Source organism: Mandrillus leucophaeus, unplaced genomic scaffold (genome assembly GCF_000951045.1).
Source record: "Mandrillus leucophaeus isolate KB7577 unplaced genomic scaffold, Mleu.le_1.0 Scaffold1076, whole genome shotgun sequence".
Lineage (NCBI taxonomy): Eukaryota > Metazoa > Chordata > Mammalia > Primates > Cercopithecidae > Mandrillus > Mandrillus leucophaeus.
In genome coordinates, this window is record NW_012098943.1 from 122,078 (window position 1) to 148,059 (window position 25,982).

The window sequence follows — 25,982 nt, forward strand, 5'->3', positions numbered from 1 at the left end:
GCACCCCAGATGTGGGTGGGTGCTGAAGGTCATCACGGGAAACCTTGGGGGAAAAAGACGGGTTCCCCATGCTGCGCCGGCACCTCTGCGTGGGGGCATCTTTGTTCACCTGGGCGGGCAGCTCAGCACTCAGGTGACAGTGCAGACATGAGAAGGGCTCAGTGCCCGTCAAAACAGGTGCAGCAGGCGGATCTCGGCCTCCGTCTTGACTTGCACTTGCTGTAGAGTGGGCTGCCTTCTGAAATGGCAGTTGACTGTGTCTGGCTGAGCGTGTGCTCTGCAACTGTTTCCAGAACTGAGAGTGGCTTGGGATGGCAGAAGAGAACAGGGTGTGGTGAACCCCTTGTTTTCACCCCACTCACCACGACGATGCGTGGACAGCTTTTCATGATGTTTGTGTGGAAAAGTGTTTGTTTTGTAAATGCCTCAACTCAGTGTTGTGTTCAACCCCAAGAGAACTCCATTACTAGACACTTAGCACAGTTTATTTGACGGCTTCTTCTTGTTGCACCTGGGAACTTCCACCCTACACTGTGCCTTTCTAAATTGAACTCAAAAATATTTTGCTGAGAAACGAGCTTAGTATTTCTATTGAAGTGAGAATCTTTATTCTCTGGAAATTATTTAATCAGCTCATCTATTTTGGATCTGCTGCAGACAGTCAGTTGTAAGCATATATATCCCCTTTCTTCCTCTTCTTTACCCAAGAGGTCATTGTGAATGAGTAACTCCTCTTTGATCCAGGATCCAGTTCATTAATAAGCTTGTTCTGCCCCTTTCATGGGCTAGAGACACATGGAAATGATTCCAGTGGCATGAGGAGAAAGCAAGCCTTTCTCCTTGCACTCCACCAGCCCCCTTCAGCCTGGAGACCCCCTCGTCCCGCCCGCAGACCCCCTGGTCCTGCAGAGGCTGCCTCCTGGCCCCTCATAGGTGAACGCTGTTGGGACCAGGTGGGCACCATCGTGGCGGCTGTGGGTTTGCATTTTACACTCGGGCTCCTTCTGTGGACTCTTCCTCCTCTCTGAGCCCGCCTGAGTGGCAGGAAGGAAAGGCCTGGTGTTCCTGCAGAGGGTTTCACTGTTTGGTTCCCTGGAGGCTTCCCTGTAGCCCAGCCACTTTTCTAGGTGGAAATGTCCTATCTGTCTCCTGATGACCTGGGCACAGTCAGCTGTGTCGCTGGACTCAGACAGCTGAGCCAGGGAAGACACCTGGGTCCCCCTGGCTGTGGGGTGGGGTCAGGCCCAGGGGGACTAGCTGTATTTTGTCTATTACCGAAGGAGATTCCACCAGGCAGCTATGCAGGACTTTCATGGGGCAAGTGAGCGAAGGGAGGGCCACAGGCAGAACAGGGTGCCAAGAGCAGAGAGCAGAGTGACCTGGGGTGAGGAGGTAGACAGCAGGTGGGCTCCTCCCTTCTGTCTTAGGGTCGGCAGCCCTAACCCCAGGTAAGGGTTTTTGAGATGGCTTGGGGGCCTTTGTTTGGTTGGATGACCACCGGGGCACCCAGGAGCAGAGCCCTGGGGGAGAAGTTCTGATGGTACAAGGCTGAACAGGGAGAAGTCCCTGCAGTCTGGAAACGATGCCCTTCCCGGGGCACGGACTGCCCTTGGCACTGTTCTAGGTAGGCCCTAAGGGTAAGGAGGGTTCTAGAATTGGAGCGGCACAGGACAGAGAAAAGGGAAGGACCTCAGACTGCTGAGCATCTCCTGTCCCGGGCATTTTGCATAAGAGCTGCCATGCACTCCTTGCCACAGTCCTATGTGTGAGGTTTTCTCCATCATTTACAAACAGGGAGACTGAGGCTCAGAGGCTGGCACTTGCCCCAGGGGCTCCAGAGTGAACAGAGCTGGGAGCACTGCGTTACGGGCCACTAGGCCTCCACCAACCAGGGATGAACCGGTCCTGCCTGAATACTGGTGAGGCGGCTGGAAGAAGCCCGGGCAATTTGGGAATTTCAGATGAAGAAAAGCTTTAGTCCTTAATGATCATAAAGGTCCTTTCTGTTCATTTTGGCCTGTCCCCTGGGTGTACTAAGAACACCCTTTAAAAATTGACAATAGTGGGGAAATTAGAGAGAACAGTGGACAATTAGAGCCAAGACTAGGAAGTTGGTTTGGCCCCGGGATGCCTCTCAGCACAGAACAGCCTGGAAGCTGCACATGCCTGTGTGGGCAGAGGTGCGTGCCGGGAGGCGTGAAGGCTCTGGGTCAGGCTCAGCCCCCTGCTGCATTACATGCTGCTTCCATTTCTTGCCCTGATTTTCTTCCCCTTTTTGTACTAGTTCGTTTTCTGTTCCTTATAGCAGAATACCTGAAACTGGGTAATTTATAAAGAAATGTATTTCTTATAGAGGCTGCAAAGTCCCAGGTCAAGGAGCTATGTCTGATGAGGGCCTTCTTGCTGCCGGGGACTCTGCAGAGTGCCCAGGTGGTGCTGGGCATCACATGGCAAGGGAGCTGAGCGTGCTCATGTGCTAGCTCGGATCCCTCTTCCTCTTCTTATAAAGTTACCATTTTCCTGCCCATGAGAACCCAGTCATCCATCAGCACATTAATCCGTGAAAGGATTAATCCATTCATGAGGGCAGAGCCCTCATGACCCAATCACCAATTAAAGGCTCCAGCTCCCAACACTGCCACACTGGGGATTAAGTTTCAGCATGAGTTTTGAAGGAGACATTCAATCTGTAGCACCGTTTTTTCATAGGGAGGCTCAGGGAGCTCTTTTGGAAATGTAGTTCGGTCCCATGGCCTCTCAGAATCAGGCAGCCCTGGACTCAGATCCCAGCTCTATCATGCGGTAGCTATGTGACCTTCAATGCATCACTTTACCTCTTGGAGCCTGAGTTTCTTCCTTTATGGAATGGGATGATGCCTGCTGCATAAGTTGCTCCAGGGATTACATGAGATGATGTCTATTACGTGCTCAGTGCAGCCCCTGCCTCCGTGCATTATTGTTTCCAGACCCGCATCTGTCTCCTCGTCACCCTCCTACCGCCTGTGCTGACTCCCTTTCCCCATAGGTATCGTGGGCCAGTGGTGGGACCAGGCCTGCGCAGATGCCTACTGGGCCCCCACAGCCGGGCTCAGTGCAGGGTGAGAGGTGACATTTCATTGACGTTGTTGACCTTGTTTCACTGCAGCCTCTGGGGAAACAGGTAGGGAGACGGGGTGAGAGAGAAGAGCCGTGGCTTTCACTGCACTCTTGTCTGAAAGCAAAGACCTTCTTCATGGTGCTTCAGTCCCCTCTGTGGTGTAGTAGAGGGTTTTGGTGCAGCCAGGGGACCTGGATGTACGTTTCGGTCCTGCTACGTGCTGCATCAGGGATGCCCCCTGAGCCTCCATTTCCCCATCTCAGGGCGGCATGGACCTCTCCCATGGCGACCTCACATATTGCTCTGAGGCTCAGAATCAAAGTGAAATGACATTTGTAAATGTGTCTGGCACACCATAAATCCCTACCGCCTGCAAAGCAAAGATTTATTATAATCACTTCTGTTTTAAAAGCTACAGTCTTTTATGCGATATTTCTGTTATTCCTGGAAGATCAGCCCAGTTCTAGGAGCCATATACCCGAGCCCTGGTGTGAAAAGTCACAAGGGGCTCTCCGTGAATCTGTGGCATTCATCCTCAACACCCCCTTGCACACCCCAGGGACTGGGCAGCACGTGGACCCCCTTCCTGGCATCCATGCATGGTGGGGCCACCTCCAGACAGAGGCCCAGGCAGGCGCTCTTCAGTCTGGGGGACAGCAAGGAGAGGGGTGAGGCCCTGCGGTGTGGAGCGTGGCCCATGGCATTAAGAGGTGGTTACATGTTTTTCTTGCTTTCAGTAAATCAGAATTGGCCCAGGAGCTGCTGTCCTTTACTGTCTCTTCTTGGAGAATTTGAGAAGGTGGTTTTGAGGTCTCGTTTGCATGGCATAGAAAGATGGTTAGCAGTTGGGAGGCCACCTCTTTGTCTCATAACTAAAGAAGGGTGGGCTTGCCTTTGTTAGGGTAGTGGTTTGAGACGCAGCACTTCGGACATCTGAGGACAGTCGCCAGATGTGGCTGAGTGACTTCATCATGAGGCCAGAGCAGGTCTATTTGCTAGTTTGGAGGACATAATAATTCCCGCTTCACCAGGTGGTTAGGCAGCTCAGGTGGTATAGAGGGGTGGATGGGAGGTGGGGGCGCTTACCACATGTGATGCTCTGTACATGAGTGTTGAGTGACCCAATTGGCAGTCAGATCTATTTTTGTTAAATTATTAAGGTTCGAACAGAAAACACATCTGGATCTAAAGGAAGTTTGGTTCCCTAACAAGGCTAATAAAAATGAAGTTCAGCTTGTCTTAATATATTCTATCAGGCGAAAGAAACAAATTCCCCAGGGAGGGATAGTCAGCTGCTGCCACACCTGGAGTGAGCCTGTGGACGATCTGTCCTGCCAGAGGCCACCAGGAGGGACCTCGGGAGGGAAGGAGGCTGCTTCTGCAGCACCAGGTCGTTTCTTCCCCAGGCTTGCTTTTTCTGGTTGGTAATTGGTAGTGTTTGGGTTGTCGTGGGCACAGAGGCATGTTGGCAAATAATGCGAATATTAATCCCTTTATCCTGGAGGAAATGCAAGGCTTTTAAAAAACAGTGCTAAGATCTGAAAGGCATTTCTGCCTTCAGGAGGTGAGCCTGTCCCTGTGGGAGCCCTGACAGCGAGCAGCCCAGCCGTGCGCTTTCAGTTGCCGGCGGCACCTGCCAAGGCCAGGGCCTAGCACAACAGCGTGGAACCATTTCCAGAAATGGGGCATGATATTTTCCTGATGCAGTGTCACAGTTTATCTCACTATTATCATATCTGGCTGTTTCCAGTGAACATGTTAATACGTAAATTTCGGTTCGATTTTCTGACTAGACAAGTTTTCTAGTTAGGCGTTACTCCTAGGTCAAAGGCTATGAACCTTTTTAGGGATCTTGAGATGTTTATTCATCACGTGGGCATGTGACTCTGAATCGTGATGTGGACGTTGTTGGAACTTGGATTTCCAAGGTGATCTTCCGAGGGGGCACAGGACACTCAGGCTTCCCCTGTGAGGAGGGTGGGGAATGCAGGGATGGTCTGGGTTGGGTCAAGTCCTTAAACCTTAAACGGGACCCCAGCACATTCTTGAGACTTTGCAAGTCACAGGGCATAGGAGCTGAACTGGGTAGCAGGGGTCATGGTGACTCCAGCCCCCTCCCCAATGCTACAGCTGGATCTGTGAGCCCCAGTGGGGCAAGGGTCTTGCCATGGCCACCAGGGTATCCATTTCCACTGCTACTGCATTCCACCACTTAAGAGGCCCTTGGCATCTTTGCTTTGCTTGGGAACCATGGCTATGCCGGCCGCCTGCACACCTGGGTTGGTCTCTGACTGCAGCAAGATCACAGTGGAAGCCTGCGGGGACCTTGTCAGCTGAGTTGAATGGCATCTCTTCCCAGAGCAGCCATGTGGGGGTTTTCCATTTCTGAGCAGAGTCTCCTCTTTGAGCATTGTTTGGGATCACACATTTATATATCTGTGTATATACAAAGAGAGCGAGAACAGGCACCTCGCCCTGTGACTCATAGTTCAGGCCCTTGGGATGTGGAGGAACAAGCAGACGCAGACCCCATGGAATGATCTTGGCTTCGAATCCCACAGACCTGCTTCTGGTTTCAAGTTTGCTGTGTTTTGCCAAGTTGGCAGAGTGCCCTGAGCAGTCACTTATGCTCTGAGCTCTGGTTCTCTGTGAAGCGCTGTGACTCAGCCACCTTGCAGGGATGCTGGCAGAGTGAAACAAGCTAACACAAATAATTCCTTGCCATATAACCAGTGCTCACAAATCGAGCATTGAAAATCTCCCTGGTTTCTTTCTCTGTCTTTCTCTCTCCCCATTCCCTCGAGGAACTCCAGGCTAGGAGAGGAGGTGCCTGGTGTAGGACAGCAGCGCCAACACAGGGGCCTGGGGAGAGCCTGCGGGGCCAGAGCAGCCTGATCCTGCAGACGGAGGCGTTTGGGAGGAGGGGAGATGGCTCCGAAGGGAAGGGGCTGGGATGGTGCTGTGGAGGAGGGAGCTCTCAGTGGGGTTGGAGGGATGGGTGATTGGGTTGAGTTTACCAGTGTTTACCATCTGGACAGGGACAGTTGGAGAGTTCAGACCTTGGCTAGCCAGCCACAGCGTGGCAGTGCATGAGAAAAGGGTGAGGTTTGTCTGCCCCTCACTCTGACTGCATCCTGCGTCCGTCTTCAGGCCCACTGGGGGCAGGTGTGGTGCAGGATCCGCATCCCAGGACACAGCCCAGGCAGCTCCCCTCCAGTCCTGCACAGTAGAATCCAGGTCTCAGACTCACCCACTCCTCACCCCCAGCCAGGACTTTGGGGCTGCCACGTTCCCTGCATCCCAACCCCCATGACCTGGGCTCCCCTCACCATTCTTCCAGAGTCCCCTCCAACGACAAACTGAGGCTGCAGCTCCCTAGAAGCCCCCATGGCCTGAGGGAGTTTCTATCACACCCGTAGGCCGCCATGCCAGGCCGGGCCCTCGTTCCCTGGCAGACCCAGTAGCCTCAGCTTTGGCCTGGCCTGACTGATTCTTTCTCTGACTTAGAGCAGGCTCACTAATTCAATTCACAAAGGAAAAAGGTTCTTCTTTAATTTTTGACGTTTTGAATTTGTATGTAGTTTTGAGACAGGCTCCTGCTTATTGCCCAGGCTGGAATGCAGTGGTGCAGTCATAGCTCACCGCATCCTTGACCTCCTGGGCTCAGCGATCCTCCCGCTTCGACCACACCCAACTAATTTTTGTATTTGTTATTTGTATTTGTTAATTTTTGTAGAGATGGAGTCTCCCTATGTTGCCCAGGCTGGTCTTGAACTCCTGGCCTCAAGCGATCCTTCTGCTTTGGCCTCTCAAAGTGCTGGGAGTTCAGGTGCGAGCTAACAGGCCCGGCCTCTAATTTCAAAGCAACTGTTTCGCAGTACAGGTCACCTGCTGGGCCAGTCATGAGGTCTTTATGTTGTTATTTCCGAGCTCTCCACAGCCCTGAAGACTGAGGTTCTCCCATGTAGAGGAGGAACTTGAACTCAGCGCAGCTGGTCTCCTCTAGCACTGCACAGGTGGGAGGGAACAGCCCCAGGTTCAAATATGAGTTCCTGCCCCCAGAATCTGAACCTCCCACCAGAATCTGAACCTCCCACTGGATCACTTCATGAAAGGAATATATCCTCATGGTAGAAGATGAGAGAAAATCAGAAAACATAGATAAAAAATAGCCTTTCTCTATCCCCAAAACAACCTCTAATTCATTTTTGTGCATTCCCAAGTCTTTTTGCTACTTTCCAATTCTAATTTTGTCCATAGGGATGATCATACTGTATTTATACTTCTGTGTCCCTTTTTATGCTTGACAAAAGTATAAGCATTTCCCATGTTATAAACATGTCTCACACATATTGTTAAGGGCTGAACTATATTTTATCAAATGAATACAAGATAATTTAATACTTGTTCTATTGTTGAACATTTAGATTGCTTCAAAACATTTGCTATTATAAAAGTTACATGTAGTGGTTTTTTCGTAGAGCCTTTTCTGTGTTTTGGGGCGATTCCCTCAGCGTGGATTCTCAGAAGTTATTAATATTTTATGGGATCTTGGCAGAGAGCAAAGCCGTCAACTTTGTTGTGTGATTATGACAGCAGTTGCATGGCTCGGACTGGCATGGAGTCAGCACTGAGCCGACTGGGGTCTCGGCGCAGCCTCTGCCACATCCTTGTGCTGAGTCTTGACTTCAGCTGGTGGTCAAGTCCTGTGAACTTGGGTTTCCCTCTTTGTAAAGTGGAGATGCTCAGTGGAGGTTTGAGGAAACCCCTGGGAGCCCAGCACAGAGCCTGTTCCTCAGGCTCATAGAGGTGGGCATGATCTTTAGGGAGCTGTGCTGTGGGTGCTGATGCCAGACTTTGGGCAGTGGGGAACCACTGGAATCTCCCTGCTTCTGGGGCCTGAATCCTGGAGTGAGTGTGTTCCTGCTGCAGAGGGTCTGACGGCAAGGCAGGAGGCAGAGGGCAGGGCTGGGCCAGGAGCAGGGCCATGCTCACAACTGGACCCCGAGTCTGCACATCGGGCTGGAGCTCCCGAGACCCCTCCGTCTCAGTCCATGAACAGTCCTGGAAAGGGTGTGCTGCTCCCATCCTCCAGGTAGGAAGAGCAGGAGGCAGGGCTGGGCCTATCTGTGCCTGCTGCAGAAACCCAGCGTGCTCCCTGACTGTCTATTTTGAGGACCATCTTCCAGGCGTTTCCATAGAGACCCGGTCATGGTGACTAATGGGGCTAAGCGTTTGCCATGCGGATTTGAGTGTCCCACGACTGTGCCACCCTCCGCCTGCCTCTTCCACTGCTAGCACTTTCCTCTTTATAGCTCTTTGTATTTTCTCAGATGCATCAATGATTGGTCTGTGCTGTCTTTCATAGCCATCCAGTGAATACAGATTAGGTTTTAGCCACATTATGGAGTGGATATTTTCAGTACACATTCTCCAAATAATCACCAAGCAAATCCCATCGTGAGCTCCAGTTCTGAGCTGTGATGTGAAGGCTGCACATGTGGGAATGAGGGGAACACCAGCCTGGGAGGCAGAGCAGCCACCTGATGGCTTGTGTGCGGGACAGTCCTCTGCCTTATCTCAGGGAGATGTGGTGCTCTCATATTTGAGGAGCATGGCTGAAGGTCCAAACTCTTCATGACTAGGAGAGTACAGCGGACAGCAGATACAAAGGTGTGGAAGAGGGAGGTGGGGATGGACATGGTTTGTGGGGACAAATGACTGCCGTTGATGGAGCCTGGAACCACAGAGAAGATGGGTGGGCTGGTAAGGAGAGGGAGGTGAGGCTGGGGGCCTAAGGTTGCATGGAGGATGTTGATTGATTGATTGATCCATCCATTCATTCAATAAACATCTGTTGATCACTACTCTGCACCAGGCACTGTCCTCAGTGCTGGGCACCCAAAAATAAACTCAGTCCTTGCCTTAGAGCCTCTCTCAGTCTAATGAGGGCTGGGGTTCCAGATCAGTCAGCGGGTTGTTTACACAGATCCTGGTATTTGCCGGCCTCAGAGCTTCTGCAGACGTCCTAGAAGCGGAGGCGAGAGACAGACTAGAGCCTGATCCCCAGCTGCCGCCTTCCCAGGAAGAAGTCCTGGGATTCATGGGGATGTGGCTCAGAACCCGTGGGCCTCCCTGGGGACAGACCACCTGGAGCAGGCTGTGGATCCCCTGGTGTCTGGGTATTGCTGCTTCCATCTGAACAGCACCTTCTGCCCTGAACCAGCTCCATTCAGGAGTCTGGAGCCCATGGTGCCAGCAGCCAGAGCTCTGCCTGGTGCCTCTGAGACTGAGCTGCACCCTGGTGCTTTCTGGGGCTTTGCAGAGAGACGTGTCCTCCTCTTTATAGCTCTTTGTATTTTCTCAGATGCATCAATGATTGGTCTGTGCTGTCTTTCATAGCCATCCAGTGAATACAGATTAGGTTTTAGCCACATTATGGAGTGGATATTTTCAGTACACATTCTCCAAATAATCACCAAGCAAATCCCATCGTGAGCTCCAGTTCTGAGCTGTGATGTGAAGGCTGCACATGTGGGAATGAGGGGAACACCAGCCTGGGAGGCAGAGCAGCCACCTGATGGCTTGTGTGCGGGACAGTCCTCTGCCTTATCTCAGGGAGATGTGGTGCTCTCATATTTGAGGAGCATGGCTGAAGGTCCAAACTCTTCATGACTAGGAGAGTACAGCGGACAGCAGATACAAAGGTGTGGAAGAGGGAGGTGGGGATGGACATGGTTTGTGGGGACAAATGACTGCCGTTGATGGAGCCTGGAACCACAGAGATGGGTTTCCCTGGCAGACCCAGTAGCCTCAGCTTTGGCCTGGCCTGACTGATTCTTTCTCTGACTTAGAGCAGGCTCACTAATTCAATTCACAAAGGAAAAAGGTTCTTCTTTAATTTTTGACGTTTTGAATTTGTATGTAGTTTTGAGACAGGCTCCTGCTTATTGCCCAGGCTGGAATGCAGTGGTGCAGTCATAGCTCACCGCATCCTTGACCTCCTGGGCTCAGCGATCCTCCCGCTTCGACCACACCCAACTAATTTTTGTATTTGTTATTTGTATTTGTTAATTTTTGTAGAGATGGAGTCTCCCTATGTTGCCCAGGCTGGTCTTGAACTCCTGGCCTCAAGCGATCCTTCTGCTTTGGCCTCTCAAAGTGCTGGGAGTTCAGGTGCGAGCTAACAGGCCCGGCCTCTAATTTCAAAGCAACTGTTTCGCAGTACAGGTCACCTGCTGGGCCAGGCATGAGGTCTTTATGTTGTTATTTCCGAGCTCTCCACAGCCCTGAAGACTGAGGTTCTCCCATGTAGAGGAGGAACTTGAACTCAGCGCAGCTGGTCTCCTCTAGCACTGCACAGGTGGGAGGGAACAGCCCCAGGTTCAAATATGAGTTCCTGCCCCCAGAATCTGAACCTCCCACCAGAATCTGAACCTCCCACTGGATCACTTCATGAAAGGAATATATCCTCATGGTAGAAGATGAGAGAAAATCAGAAAACATAGATAAAAAATAGCCTTTCTCTATCCCCAAAACAACCTCTAATTCATTTTTGTGCATTCCCAAGTCTTTTTGCTACTTTCCAATTCTAATTTTGTCCATAGGGATGATCATACTGTATTTATACTTCTGTGTCCCTTTTTATGCTTGACAAAAGTATAAGCATTTCCCATGTTATAAACATGTCTCACACATATTGTTAAGGGCTGAACTATATTTTATCAAATGAATACAAGATAATTTAATACTTGTTCTATTGTTGAACATTTAGATTGCTTCAAAACATTTGCTATTATAAAAGTTACATGTAGTGGTTTTTTCGTAGAGCCTTTTCTGTGTTTTGGGGCGATTCCCTCAGCGTGGATTCTCAGAAGTTATTAATATTTTATGGGATCTTGGCAGAGAGCAAAGCCGTCAACTTTGTTGTGTGATTATGACAGCAGTTGCATGGCTCGGACTGGCATGGAGTCAGCACTGAGCCGACTGGGGTCTCGGCGCAGCCTCTGCCACATCCTTGTGCTGAGTCTTGACTTCAGCTGGTGGTCAAGTCCTGTGAACTTGGGTTTCCCTCTTTGTAAAGTGGAGATGCTCAGTGGAGGTTTGAGGAAACCCCTGGGAGCCCAGCACAGAGCCTGTTCCTCAGGCTCATAGAGGTAGGCATGATCTTTAGGGAGCTGTGCTGTGGGTGCTGATGCCAGACTTTGGGCAGTGGGGAACCACTGGAATCTCCCTGCTTCTGGGGCCTGAATCCTGGAGTGAGTGTGTTCCTGCTGCAGAGGGTCTGACGGCAAGGCAGGAGGCAGAGGGCAGGGCTGGGCCAGGAGCAGGGCCATGCTCACAACTGGACCCCGAGTCTGCACATCGGGCTGGAGCTCCCGAGACCCCTCCGTCTCAGTCCATGAACAGTCCTGGAAAGGGTGTGCTGCTCCCATCCTCCAGGTAGGAAGAGCAGGAGGCAGGGCTGGGCCTATCTGTGCCTGCTGCAGAAACCCAGCGTGCTCCCTGACTGTCTATTTTGAGGACCATCTTCCAGGCGTTTCCATAGAGACCCGGTCATGGTGACTAATGGGGCTAAGCGTTTGCCATGCGGATTTGAGTGTCCCACGACTGTGCCACCCTCCGCCTGCCTCTTCCACTGCTAGCACTTTCCTCTTTATAGCTCTTTGTATTTTCTCAGATGCATCAATGATTGGTCTGTGCTGTCTTTCATAGCCATCCAGTGAATACAGATTAGGTTTTAGCCACATTATGGAGTGGATATTTTCAGTACACATTCTCCAAATAATCACCAAGCAAATCCCATCGTGAGCTCCAGTTCTGAGCTGTGATGTGAAGGCTGCACATGTGGGAATGAGGGGAACACCAGCCTGGGAGGCAGAGCAGCCACCTGATGGCTTGTGTGCGGGACAGTCCTCTGCCTTATCTCAGGGAGATGTGGTGCTCTCATATTTGAGGAGCATGGCTGAAGGTCCAAACTCTTCATGACTAGGAGAGTACAGCGGACAGCAGATACAAAGGTGTGGAAGAGGGAGGTGGGGATGGACATGGTTTGTGGGGACAAATGACTGCCGTTGATGGAGCCTGGAACCACAGAGAAGATGGGTGGGCTGGTAAGGAGAGGGAGGTGAGGCTGGGGGCCTAAGGTTGCATGGAGGATGTTGATTGATTGATTGATCCATCCATTCATTCAATAAACATCTGTTGATCACTACTCTGCACCAGGCACTGTCCTCAGTGCTGGGCACCCAAAAATAAACTCAGTCCTTGCCTTAGAGCCTCTCTCAGTCTAATGAGGGCTGGGGTTCCAGATCAGTCAGCAGGTTGTTTACACAGATCCTGGTATTTGCCGGCCTCAGAGCTTCTGCAGACGTCCTAGAAGCGGAGGCGAGAGACAGACTAGAGCCTGATCCCCAGCTGCCGCCTTCCCAGGAAGAAGTCCTGGGATTCATGGGGATGTGGCTCAGAACCCGTGGGCCTCCCTGGGGACAGACCACCTGGAGCAGGCTGTGGATCCCCTGGTGTCTGGGTATTGCTGCTTCCATCTGAACAGCACCTTCTGCCCTGAACCAGCTCCATTCAGGAGTCTGGAGCCCATGGTGCCAGCAGCCAGAGCTCTGCCTGGTGCCTCTGAGACTGAGCTGCACCCTGGTGCTTTCTGGGGCTTTGCAGAGAGACGTGTCCCTACACCGAGTACGTGCCCTTTCATCAAATTGTGTGACATGGACATTACGTGAGGAGCTTTGTTTATTTCTAATATGAAATGCCTGTAGAATGGCTGCTGAGAGTCACTGAATACATTCAGAGCTCAGACTGCCTGGAAAAGGGAGTGAGAAAGCCAGCTCCCACCAGCCAGACAGTAGGATGGCCATACCGATGGTGGCAGTGAGTGCCCTAGGCCGCCCTGGCAGCTGGGCTTGCCCGCTGACCCTCTGCCTCCTTCCCAGGTAGCTTAGCAACAGCACCGGCAGTGGATTTTCCCAGCACAGCCCACATCTCCAAACATCTGCTCCAGGCCAGTGTTAGTCAGTACTTCTGAGAGGCCTGTGGAGGAGTCCCCGCCCACTGGGGCAGGTGAATTGGGTGGTTTTGGTGACTCTGAGGGCCTGGTCTGCCTGAGTTGAGAGCCACTTCCTGGGGACCATGACGGCTTGTGGCAACTGGCCTGAGGCCCAGTTTGCCCGGCAGTGGGTGTGGGGGATGAAAGCGTGCCCCAGTTGGCTTCTCTGGGCATGGGTTGACAAAGAGGATTGTTTGTTTTTCTTTACAAAAGTAGTTACCTTCTTTTTGAAGGGGGAAAAAGATGAAAGCAACCTATATTCAGAGGAAAAGCCCCAGCTCCTAATCCCCTATTTGGAGAGGCCCCTGCTCACAGGCCCCTGCTGTTCCGTCTGTGGACGTGGCTGCTGCGTTTCAGGCGCGGTCTCCATGATGCTTTCTGCATCCTCGCGGCAACCCTGGAGGAGGTTGCTGTGACATCCCTCATGTGGATGGGAAATGCGGCAGCCCCAGGGTGGCCTCGTCCCATCTGAACCCGGGCAGTCTGGATGCAGGGCCTGTCCCCACCCCACCTGCTACCTCGTCTCTCTCCTCTTCCTCCTGTCTCTTCTTTCCCCATCGTGTCTACCTTCACTGCTGAGTCTTCTATTTAGCTGCAAACATCTCTGTTTGAAATACCATTTGGGAGCCTGCTTAATTGCGATCTTGTTCTGCAAAAGAAAAACCGTTTGTGGAGCATGTACCGCGCCTGTCAGGAAGGTGTAACTTCCGGCGTCCCCTCCTCTGTTTCTCCCGATACCCCAGTGGGGTAGGCACTGACTGCTTTTGGAAGAAACCGGTGGGTGGAGAGGCTTTGCAACTGGTCCCACAGCTGCTGTCCCTGCCCCCGGTTATGCTCGTGTGGGACTCGCGGTCTCCATGGTGCTCAGGATGACCTTCCACCTGTGGCCGTGCTTGTGGTTCTCCTACCTGGAGCATTCTCGCGGCCACAGAGCCCTGAGGATGCACTTCCAAGCCTGGCCTTTGGCTCAGAAGGCCCCCCACCACCCGCAGCACCTTCGTCAACCTTGCCTCCCTCCCCTGGGCCTGGCTGTCTTCCCTGTGACTCAGGCTCCAGGCTCCCTCAGCTGCAGTTGCTTGTCCCCATGAGCCATGCTCCCCACAGGCCTTCATACCTGCTGCCTCCCATAGTCTTATCCAGCCCTTTCCTTCCAACTCAGGTTCTTGTAGGCAGCCTGCCTTGGCCTCCCTGGCCCCACACATTTGTGCCCTGCCTGGGCCCAGCTGCATTTCCGCCTGCGCATTTCCCCACCCCCAGCATGGTGCCTTTCTCCTTAAGGTTGTACTGTCTGCGGCCTGTGTCTTTCACTGCTGGTGGGTGCCTGAGAATGCAGAGATCCTCAGCACCTGTGGGTGCTCAGTAAGGGTTTGCTGACTCCATCAAAGAGTGAATGAGGCCGTCCTCCTCCTATCGGTCCAAGGCCAGATTTGAGCCGAGGCGTAGATGTCATTCTTCCACGTTATTTGAATAGTTCCATGTTGATGTGCCCAGATGCACTGAGACAGTCCCTTCTTATTGCTTATTAATTGTTTAATTTTTCCGTTTGTAACTCTAAGGCGGGTATTCCTGGCATCTGCCTTGCGACAGCGCTGGTCAGTTCCTGAGGATCCATTCCCAGAACAGCCTTACTGGTGCAGCGTGCATGCCTGTGGCCAGCCTGGCCTTCAGGGTGGTTGACTGACCCATGCTCCTGCCGATAAGAACGGCCTGACTGTGGGTCACTCTGGATCCTCTGCAAGGCAGCAGCCAGTTCGAGAGGAGGTGCGCTCCAGGCTCAGGAGAGGGAGGTGCTCACCCCAGAGCCAGCACAGAATGCGGTGCCATGGTGGCTGGGCTGGTGTGTGTTTGTTTCCAGGGGCCAGAGGTAGACTAGGGGTTCTGATCCTAGAGCTGGGGCTACATCTTTCTGAGCCAGGTCCCTGGAGAAAACTCTAGTACAAAGGACAGGAATATGGCCTAGAACAGAAGCCAAGTGGAACAAAATGTCCCCCCAGCCCCTGGCTGCTTCCGCCTGAAGTAAGTCTCCCTGCAGGCGGCCTTCATCACCCTTGTCTGCTCCTGCGCGGCACCCTCTCCCATTTTCCCATTTACCTAGCCATTTGTCTGTCCTCTTCCCGAGACTGTGAGCTCCTTGGAAGCAGTGACTGTGTCCAGGCGGGTGAGAGGAGGTGCTCTGCACGGCTTCCTGGATCCTCCTGAGCAGGGCCTGGCACTGAGGGAGAGCAAGTGCAGGGAGCAACTGGCCTACCCCTGACACTCACACACAGCCTGATGGAGGGGTGGGGGAGGGTGCTGGGGAGAAGGGTCCAGCTGATGCAGTTGTGAGTGTTCACTTATTACTGTTATCCTTTTTGATGAATAATATGATCACCTATCAGTGATCAATGTATTGGCATCCTCTTTCTATCCATGAGGAAAATGAGGCTGGGAGATGCTGATGGACTGACCCAGCATTCCCAGACAAATCAGCAGTAATGTCAAGACTAGTCTTGAAGCACTATTCTAGACTTTCACTCACTTACTTTTATCCTCCAAGCATCCATTTCCCATCCCTGCCACCTACCCACCCACCTATCCAACCATCTACCCACCAACCCACTCATCCATCCATTTACCCACCAATCCATCTACCAGCCCACCCATCCTTCCATCCATCCATCCACTTATCCAACCATCTACCCACCAACCCATCTACCAGCCCACCCATCCATCCATCCACTCATCCAACCGTCTACCCACCAGCCCATCCACCAGCCCACTCATCCATCCAAGCATTTACTCACCAACCATCTACCAGCCCACACATATGTCCATCCAGTCATCCAACCATTTACCACCAACCCATCTAACAGCCCACCCATCCATCCATCCACTCATCCAACCATTTACCCACCAACTCATCCACCATCCTACCCACTATCCCACCATTCATCCATCTGTCCATCCATCCATCCACCCACTCATCCAACCATTACCCACCAGCCCATCTATCAGCCCACTCATTTATCCACAAGCCCATCCACCAGCTTATCCACCAGCCTATCCACCCACTTATCCACCAGCCTATCCACCCATCCATCAACTCATTCATCTGACCACCATCTGTCTGCTCCCACTCACCCATCCATTCATCCAGTCACCCACCAACTCATTCATCTACCTACCCATTGATCCATTCACCCACCTGTCCACTCATCAATCCAGTCACCCACCTACCCACCCACATATTTGTCCTTTCACCCAGTTGTTCACCCATCCAGCAAATTGCTATTGAACACCTTTGGTGCTGGTCTGTGCTAGACTCAGGGGGGCTGCCTCTGGGGTACCTCAGCTCGTACTCCTCCTCCTCTAGCTGCCTGCTGCTTTCTTTAAGAGACATCTCCTTTTTTTGGAAGGGTAATTTCTGCAGTCACTTGTTCCTGTAGGGGAATGGGACATGAGGCCATGCCTTTCATCATTTGATTCAGACTCCAGGAAATGTAAGGTTCTAATAGTCCTCCTCGGTGTGGCATTTGGCCAAGTGGTGTGCTCCTAGTGCCTTCTGGCTCACCGGGCTGGGGCATCCAGCAGGAAATGAGAGACGCAGTATAAATGCCTGCAGGTGCTGAGGAAAGGGTGCTGTGAGTGCAGTTTTCAGGTTCTGAAAACAAGCTAAGGAAAGAAGTCTGAAATCTCCATAGAGTGGCAAGTAGCAAGTTATTAATCCTGATAAGCCAAGAGCTAATAAAAATGGACTCAACGTAGCATGCCCTATGCTTACCCAAGGTGGGCCCAGGTGTCCGGGTTATCACAAAACTGAGCCACAGAGCACAGGCACATCTCAGCTGGCAGACTCTCACTTGTAATCAGCATAACTACCTTTACTGAGAAGTCTCTACTGCAGGGACTTTGCTGGCATTTAAATTCACTCATGTCACACAGCCCTCACACAACCTCATCAGATACATAAAACCACCCTTGTTTTACCGAGAGGGAACTTGAAAATCAGAAAGCTCATTTCATGACCACCAGCGAGTAAGTGTGGGAGTGAAGAGAGACTGCCCCACTCCTAGCACTGCCCCACTCCTCACCTCCGTCCCACTCCTCACCTCCAACATCAGTGGAAAGCCTTTCTTCTGTTGCGTGGTAGCCCCTACAAGCCAATGCACTAAGTGTTTATTTGTTTTATTTGTTTTATTTGTTTTGCAAAGAAAAAATATGCACAAACATACTTCAGAATTTAGGAGGTACAAAAGGATATGCAATGAAAAGCAAGTCTCCTTCTCCTTAACCCCAATCGTCTCCCTGTGGGCTGCTGTTGTCCCGTTTCTGGTTGTGTCTGCAGACATAGTCTGTAAATTTCTTTTCCTTAATGGTATCCTCTGACAGCTGTTCTACCATATTTATTTATTTATTTATTTATTTATTTATTTATTTCACTTAATGGTTGATCCCGGGTATAGTTCCATCGCAATCCTGTGGAACTGGCGCATTCTTTTGAACCTCTGCATCAGATGCATCCTCATTCATTTGCTCTGTACCTTTTGATGGACATAGGTTGTTTCTAATGTTTTGCTGTTATAAACATGATGGCAACAAATATCCTCGTAAATACGTCATTCCTCACTGGAGTGAGTCACACTGTATGATATTTATTTCAAACTGAGCAGTCTCTTAAAAAATATCTTCTGTGTTGGAACCACGCTTTAAAAGACCTTCTTCATTTGGATTACGTTTTCAAAACATTCTCCCATGTTGTCTCCTGGTACGTTCATGGTCTTATTTGGCTTACTGTTCAAATCTTTTATCTGGAATATACTAAGGTGTGAATGAGGCATGGGTCCTCCCTTTCTTTTTCTAAAAAGCCACCTCATTGTCCCCAAGTCATTTAATCCATAATCTATCTTTTCCCAATCACTTTTCTCATATGTTTAGGGAGATTTTTGGACCCTCTTCTGTCCGTGTACCCATGAGTGAGCACTACCCTTGTAATCATTCTAGCTTTACAGTACAGTATATTTTAATATCTGCTGTAGATAGTCCTCCCTCAGTGCCTTTTTGCCTTTCTAAATTTCTACCTGTGGGTTGCATTTAATTCATTTAAAATGTCCTATTATAAATGCAGTTCTTTAAGGCTATGAATTTTCCAGTAGTCCCTGTTTCTACTCTGTTCCATGTTCTAGAATTTAATGTTTTCTTGCTTGATATTTTTTAGGCATTCTGCAGTTAATGTATGTTTCACTTCTGTCCCAAGAGTTGTTTAAAAGATAGTTTTTTAAAAAAACTTCCTATGGTAATGACTTCGTTTTGTTTTCTTCTTTTGTTACTGCTTTCTAATGTAATGGCATTATCAGTTCAGTACTATTTTTACCACTTACAGTTTACCAAGTTTTCTTTGTGCTAAGATTTTTGTAACTATGACATGGAAATTTTTAAGCACGTTATGTTCCATGTTTTAAGTGTATTGAGTTGAAAATGTATCAATTAGCGCTACCTTATTAATGATATGGGGTAGTTCATTAAGATCCTTTCTTATTTGATCTACTATGGGGTTTGAGAGGTGAATCACAACTAATGCTGACGTGGGTCCATTCCACCATAAGAGATCTTCTGTCCACTGATGTGACATGTCCGTGTCCCACGATATCTGCAGTGTGAATGCTGATGGCCTGTGGCACACAGGTGCTCGTAATTGGTGTCCTTTGGTTGTCCCCTTTATCATTTAAGATGCCCTTCTGTGTCCCCTTTCATGTTTTTTGCCCTTGTTTCATCCCTGTTTGATATTATAACTACCACCCCAGCTTTCTTTTTGTTTGGCTGGTATACTTTTGCCTATCATTTGAATTTAAACCTTTGAGAATCATGTTTGTATGTGGTTCTCTTGGATGAAGCATTGAGTTTTGCTTTCTGATCCAACTTCAAAGTCTTTTTCATTCATAAGTGAGTTTAGGCCATTTATACGCATTGCTATGGTATAAATGTTTGCTCTTGGTTATGTCATACATTCTGTTTTGAGTTTTGTTTTTATAATTTTTTTATATACTTTTGTGATCTGCATTTTCTTGGTTTTATTCTGTATGGTGATTTTCTTCCTCTTTCTTTTTAGACTTTCCTTCTACATCTTCTGTCTGACCTACCACCCCTTCTTTCCAAGGTCTGTGTTGCTTTATTCTTCTGCACAATCATTATAATAATCCTCTGATATTTAGTCATATCACAGATTTGTTTCTAGTTTGTCTCTCTACTCTCATTAGAATATAAGCTCCATGCAGGACAGGTTTGTTGTCAGTGTATTCTCAGAGCTTAGAACTGTCCCTGGAGCATCTATTACATGCACAATAAATATTTGATGAAGAAGTGAATAATACAGCCTTTGCAACACATCTCCAAAGTACGTAGTGTTATGCTTTAGGGGAAAGAATAAAGAGTATGTGAGATTCAGCCTGCAAAGCAAGGACCAGAACGCAGTTACTGTGGTTTCAAAATTCACATTTTTCCCAATATATTTATATTTCCCAAAATCATAATGATGAGCTACTGGCCTCCATCTGGATTTCAAGCCTTGGTCTGCTGACTTCCAACCACATATTCCACTGCAACACACTCCTTTAAGAGGAAAGAAAGGAAATAATATCATGCACAAACTCGCAGAAAAGCTGCAAGTATGGTAGTAACATTTTTCTGAACATTTTATTTATTTATTTATTTTTGAGACGGAGTCTCACTCTGTTGCCCAGGCTGGAGTGCGGTGGTGCAATCTTGGCTCACTGCAAGCTCTGCCTCCTGGGTTCAGGCAATTCTGCCTCAGCCTTCTGAGTAGCTGGGATTACAGGTGTCCACCACCACACCCGGCTAATTTTTGTGACTTTAGTAGAAACAGGGTTTCACCATGTAGGCCCGGCTGGTCTTGAACTCCTGACCACAGGTGATCCACCTCCCTCGGCCTCCCAAAGTGCTGGGATTACAGGCATGAGCCACTGCGCCCAGCCTGAACCATTTTAGAACATGAGGTTGATCTGATGCCCCAGACACCTCCAAATTATTCATGTGTATTTCCTGCGAGCAAGGACATTCTCTTGTGTAACCACAACACTGTCATAAAAATCAGGAGATGAATATTGATACATAATGATCTCATACCGAGATCCCATTGCAGTTTTTCCAGCTATCCCAATAGTGTCCTTTATATTTAAGATTTAGGTCTCATGCAGAATCATTTGCTGTGTTGAGCTGTTATACACCTTTGGTCTCCTTCGGCCTGGAACAGTTCCTCCATCTTTCTTTGACTTCCATCACCTTGACACTTTAAGATATTACCAATCAGCAGTTCTGGAGAAGGCTCTCACTTTTGGTGTGTGTGATGTGTCCGCATGATTAGATTCAGTTTTGAACCTTTTTGGCAGGAATATCAAACGTGAAGCTGAGTCCTTCTCTTTGTGTCTGTCAGGTGGCCCACAATCTCCAGTGGTCCCATTGCTGGTGACGGTTATTTGACCATTTGATTAAGATGGTGTTTGCTTCCTTCTACTGTAAAGCTACTCTTTCTCTCCTTGTTGTTACTAAGCATTTTGCGGGAAGGTGCTTTGAAACTGTGTGAATATCCGAGTCCTCATCAGACCTTTAAATTTGCTTATTTATATTTGTATGGATTCATCATTTTCAATTTTATTCATTGGGTTGAAATTCATTGGTATTGTTAGTTATTTTTGATACCCAGATTATCCTGATTTGACCTCTGGGTGCTCATTCAGGCTGACTTCTGTGTCTCTTGACCTGTCTCCATCATTATTCTTTGAGCAAACACTTATTTTCTGGCCCAAGATATTCCAGGTTCATCTCAAACGTAAGCCCTGATGTCACTTATTTCTCACAGGAGTCTTGGTTCCCGCTAATGAATATTGATCTTTAGGGGCCGGGTGCAGTGGCTCACGCCTGTAATCCCAGCACTTTGGGAGGCCAAGGCAGGTGGATCACTTGAGGTTAGAGTTCGAGACCAGCCTGGCCAACCTGGTGAAACCCCACCTCTACTAAAAATACAAAAACTAGCCAGCTGTGGTGGTGGGTGCTTGTAATCCCAGCTACTCAGGAGGTAGAGGCAAGAGAATCATTTGACCCCGAGAGGTGGAAATTGCAGCTATCCCACACCAACCAACATCCATACTTTAGTGGGTGGTCATTCATATTGGGATGTTGCTTTTCCCAAGTGTTCTCAGAGGATGGAGCTGGGAAAGACATATACATATGAATAGAAATACACACACACACACACACACACACACACACACACAAACACACACAGCCTCAACATCTCTCTGTCTATCCACCTTAACAGCCACAGGCCCACACTGATACCACTAATTCCAATCCACCACTGCAGAGTTCCTTATGGTTTGTCCGTTTTCCTTTCTGGTACCTCATTTCCTCAGCATGGAAAGCTTGACTTTCATTATCTTTACTGTAATCTGTAACTTATCAGTCTTCCTGTATGTAACCAATCTCCCATCTCCATCCCAGCCCTTCCCACACTCTCCAGCTCTCAACCACTCACCAAGGGGACCCATCCCAGAGATCCCACAGGTTCCTGCCTTCCCCTGTCACTCCTGCTCTGGCACCCAGGCCAGGCCTCCCCACCGTGTGGATGCCCTCCTCCCCTGAATGGGCTCTGGTACCCCACACAGGGTGCATAAACCAAAAATAAAGTTCTAAGGCCCCCGACCATCTGAATGGACTTCCTCTTCCACCAGGGCTCTTAAAGTTGAACCTGACAGATGGGTTCAGGCCATGATGGGAAGTGGGGCTGGAATATTCCTCATTATCCCTCCCCAGCGTTAACATCAACACAACACAGACTTTAAGTCTGATAAGAAACATTTTGCAACCTGTTGTCTCTGAAGCCCGCTAGCTAAAAGCTTCATCAGCATGATAAAACTTTGGTCTCCACAACCTCTTATGCTAACCCGACATTCCTTTGATCCCAGGTCTTTTAGACAAACTCAACCAATTGTCAACCAGAAAATGTTGACATTTACCTATAGCCTGGAAGCCTGCAAGCCCCCGCCCCCCACATCCCCACCCCTTTGGAATTGTCATGCCTTTTTGGACAGAACCAATGGATTTCTTAAATGTATTTGATTGATGTCTCAGACTTCCCTAAAATGTATAAAACCAAGTTGTGTCCTGACCACGTTGGGCACATGTTCTCAGGACCTCCTGAGGGCTGTGTCACAAGCCATGGTTACTCATATTTGGCTCAGACTAAATCTCTTCAAAGATTTTGCAGTTTGACTCTTTGGGTCAACAGGTGGCTCACACATGGGACAGCTCTACTGTGCGGATACCCTCCTCCCCCTGCCCTGGGTCCACATCCCTCCCTGGACCAACTCGGTTCTCTTGGGACTCCATGGCTTTGGGCTGAGTTGTCTGGGGAGGGAAGGGGCAGCCTCTGACCTTAGGGCCCTGCCTTTTCCTGTGACATTCCCTTCCCTGCCGTGTCTCCATAGCTTTCCTTGCCGTTCACTCTTACTCATTCTTCCAGGCCTAGGTCAGTGGCGGCCTGGTCTCAAACATACCTTTTGCTTTGTCCTCTCTCCGCTCCCATCCCAGGGGTGGCTCTTTCTCACTCCCCTCTGATGATCTGTGTCTGTTTCACCCCCTCTATGAACTAACAACACAAAGTGGGTACAAAGTAAATGCTTGTTGGATGAGTGGTCTGTAGTAAGCCTTCAACAAATACTTGTTTTGTGAATGAATGAATCAGAGAGAAACAGTCCCTCTCCTCAAGGAGTCCTCAGGTGTGTAGAGGAAAAAGTCTGTCTTCTGCCAGACCAGAACGCGTGGATGTGGGACCCGATTCCTTCTGCTGGCGGAGAGCCTCCTCTGTCTGTAGAGATGCCTGTGGCCCTCGCCCTGAGAGCAGCCTTCTGAAACGCTTCCTTCAGACTCCATGGGGACAGCCCTAGTTGTGATGATGGCTTCTTTTGCTGGGCCTCCTTGAGTTATTCCTCTGCCGCCACCTAATCACAGCAAAATCAAGATAATTTAGACTGCTGGCTTGAACCGGTGCTAATTAGTGCAGATATGAATCAAGCCCAGGTCTCTGTGGGATTCTTAGTTCCAGAGTTTCACGTGAGCTTCCAGACAGCGTTGAGACATGGTTCCTATGGAGCTCATGCGGTCCCCCTTGGACCTGGTGATACTTATTCCCCTCATCTCAGGGTGCTTTCGACTGGGGTGTGTCCACATCGGTGCAGGTGAATAACTGCTGGCGTGAAACACCTTTGTTCCCAGCAGATGAGCCAGTCCGGGTCCAAGCCCTTTTCTTTTGCTGAGGCTTCACCTCCAGGATCAGGAAGATGGCCCTGGGAAGGGTGGTAGTGCCCACAGCCCTGCAGGGCTTGCTGGCAGTCAGCACGCTGCTGTCTGCTCTACAGATGCTGTCCCTTGCTCCCAACAGGCCTGTGGAGCAGGTGTGCTACTCTCATTTACAGAGATGGAAACTAGGGCTCTGCATTCCCCTAGCCAGGAAGTCACAGAGTGGGCATTTGAATCAGCATCTGTCTGGTGCCATCCACAGGATGTGGCTTATGTCACAGTGTCCCAGGTGTATTCCATCCCTTAAATGAGAAAACGAATTTCAAAAGATAGGATGTGCTAAAAATAAGTGATGGAGATTTCAGTCTTTCTCCAGTTTTCCATTGTTTCTTTATAAGATTAAAAACAAAATTAACCCCTGGCGCCTTCATCTTGCAGGAATTTTTATATCCCTGAATTTTGCAGCCTTTCCAAACCCTCATATTGAAGGACGGACGTGGAGGGAGAAAACAGATGTTGTTGGTGGAGATAAGAGTAATTGAATGGGCTATTTGGATGTGGATCAGCTGGGACTTACTGTACCAGTGAATGGAATCTCTTGTTTTTCTTGGATGCCTCATCCAAGGACAGCACAGGAAAGAGTCCTGGACGCCAGCTGAATAAATGGCTCCTTGAACTAGCCTCGGGCTGCAGGAGAGGGAGGGGGCTTTGTGGTGACCTGATGGAGCTGGGCCAGAATGTTGGGTGCTTAGCAGGGCGGGGAGGCATTGGTCCCGCTGGTGGGCGGTGCTGTCCCCAGCACCTTGATGCTCTGGTCCCAGTCCTGGCTGGGAACTGTCGGGCTTTCTGGCCATCCTGGGTGATGTCAGCTAGAGCCTCAAACCTTCACTGTTTTCCAGCCTGCCCGGCATGAATGTGGCTCCTTGCCCACTCCACATCCCCTCCCCATGCCCCTCAGTGGCAGATCTATTTTTAGCTGCAGCTTCAAGCCAGGGCTGCAGACAGAGCCAGTGGGGGTGAGTGCGGTGGTGTTCGGGGTTGTCCCTGCCTTCCCCACGTTGACATGTTGACCATCTCAGCCTTTCTCAGAGGTGGAAACAGCGATTCTGAATGGGAAGTGGAGGCCCCTTCAGGGAATGCCTGATGAGCCGTGCCTGGCGAGGGGGAGCAGCACTCCTGCTGGGCAGTATTGCGCCTTACACCATCTGCGGGTAGAAGGGGCCTCACCCCCCAGGTACCAGGTCCCAAGCCTGACCTGTTACAGTGCTCGAGGTTCCACATTCTGGATTTCACCACAGGCCTGGTGAAGCATCCCCAGCCGAGGAAGCAGCGCCATGGGAAAGAGGTACTCCCAGGCAGCCTGGAGAGTATGTAGGGGCCAGGCACACCCCTTCTTTGGGCCCTCCATGCCTCCTCCCTGTGCTGCAGCTGGGCAGTGGGCAGATCCCTGTCCTTTGACCCTTTCCATCTCTGCATGTCCCGGGCTTCCTGGGGGCTCGGGGCCTGCTCACTGAGTCCTGGGGAGACAGGGACCACACCTGTGGGGTTAGTGTGTCAGGCTACTGTGGGGTTAGTGTGTTAGTGCTAGGCCCCGCCTGGGCGAGAGCTGAGAGGGGCTGCAAAGTCCATCTCCTTCCTGGGTTCTGCCACTTTGCATAAAATGCAGCCAATTCCTATGGTGTTTTCTCCCAGAGAAGACACACCAAATGAGCTTTTGTCAGTAGTCTGGGAACTGTCTCCTGAGATGGGAGCAGGGCCTGGCCTCAGAGCCCTCCCCTCTGTGCAGGTGCTGGAGCTTCCTCGCAGAGGAGGGGTTGTGCGTTCCTGTGCCACTGCCATGTGCCAGGAGATGGAGAGAGGCTACCAAGGGCCACCCACCCCATTGAGAGGTGGTGCCACACGGAGCACACGTGTCTGTACAATGACCTGGGTTGTGGGAGGGACATGGCGCCCGGGGGGAATGCAGCGCCCTGGTGCACGGGGGGCCGGATCACGCGCTGTGACCCTGGGGAGCCCCTGGCCTCACTGTGCTTCCCTTCCCTTTCTGTGGCTTACTTAGGACTTGCCCAGGACTTGCTGAGTATGCACAGAGCAAGTGCTTCGTGAAGAGTGAGATTTAAGATATTGAATGTCCTAGGAAGAAGAGAGGTCTGGAAGCACACGTAGGTCAGCTTAGGCCTTGGTACTAAGAGGTTTGGGGGAAATCACTCCTTCCCCTTGCAGAATTGACAGAGGAAGTGATCCTTACAGGCGCCCCCGCCTCTGGGCCCCTTTGAAGCTGACCTTGAGCCTGATGAGGCAACTTCAAAGACAGCCCCTGACCTTTCCCAGGCAGCTCTTGCCGACATCCTCTCCCCAAGGCCCAAGGCTGGTGCTCCGTCACTGGATGGCTGGGCCAGCCTAAGAACTGGAAGAACACGGCCAAGTCACCTTTGCCCTCTGAGACATCAGTGTTCCCAAAGGACAAGCCCCTTCTCTAGAAACAAGCTCACAAGTCCCCATTTATGGTGGAAAAGGCAGAGACTTGGTGGGGCA

General features: G+C 50.3%; 1 protein-coding gene across 1 annotated transcript in view; it reads left to right on the forward strand.

Annotated features, from left to right (window-relative positions):
- The window catches only part of LOC105543802 (trafficking protein particle complex subunit 9-like), a 265,773-nt gene that overhangs the window by 113,596 nt on the left and 126,195 nt on the right, over positions 1–25,982 (forward strand). The window lies entirely within an intron of this gene.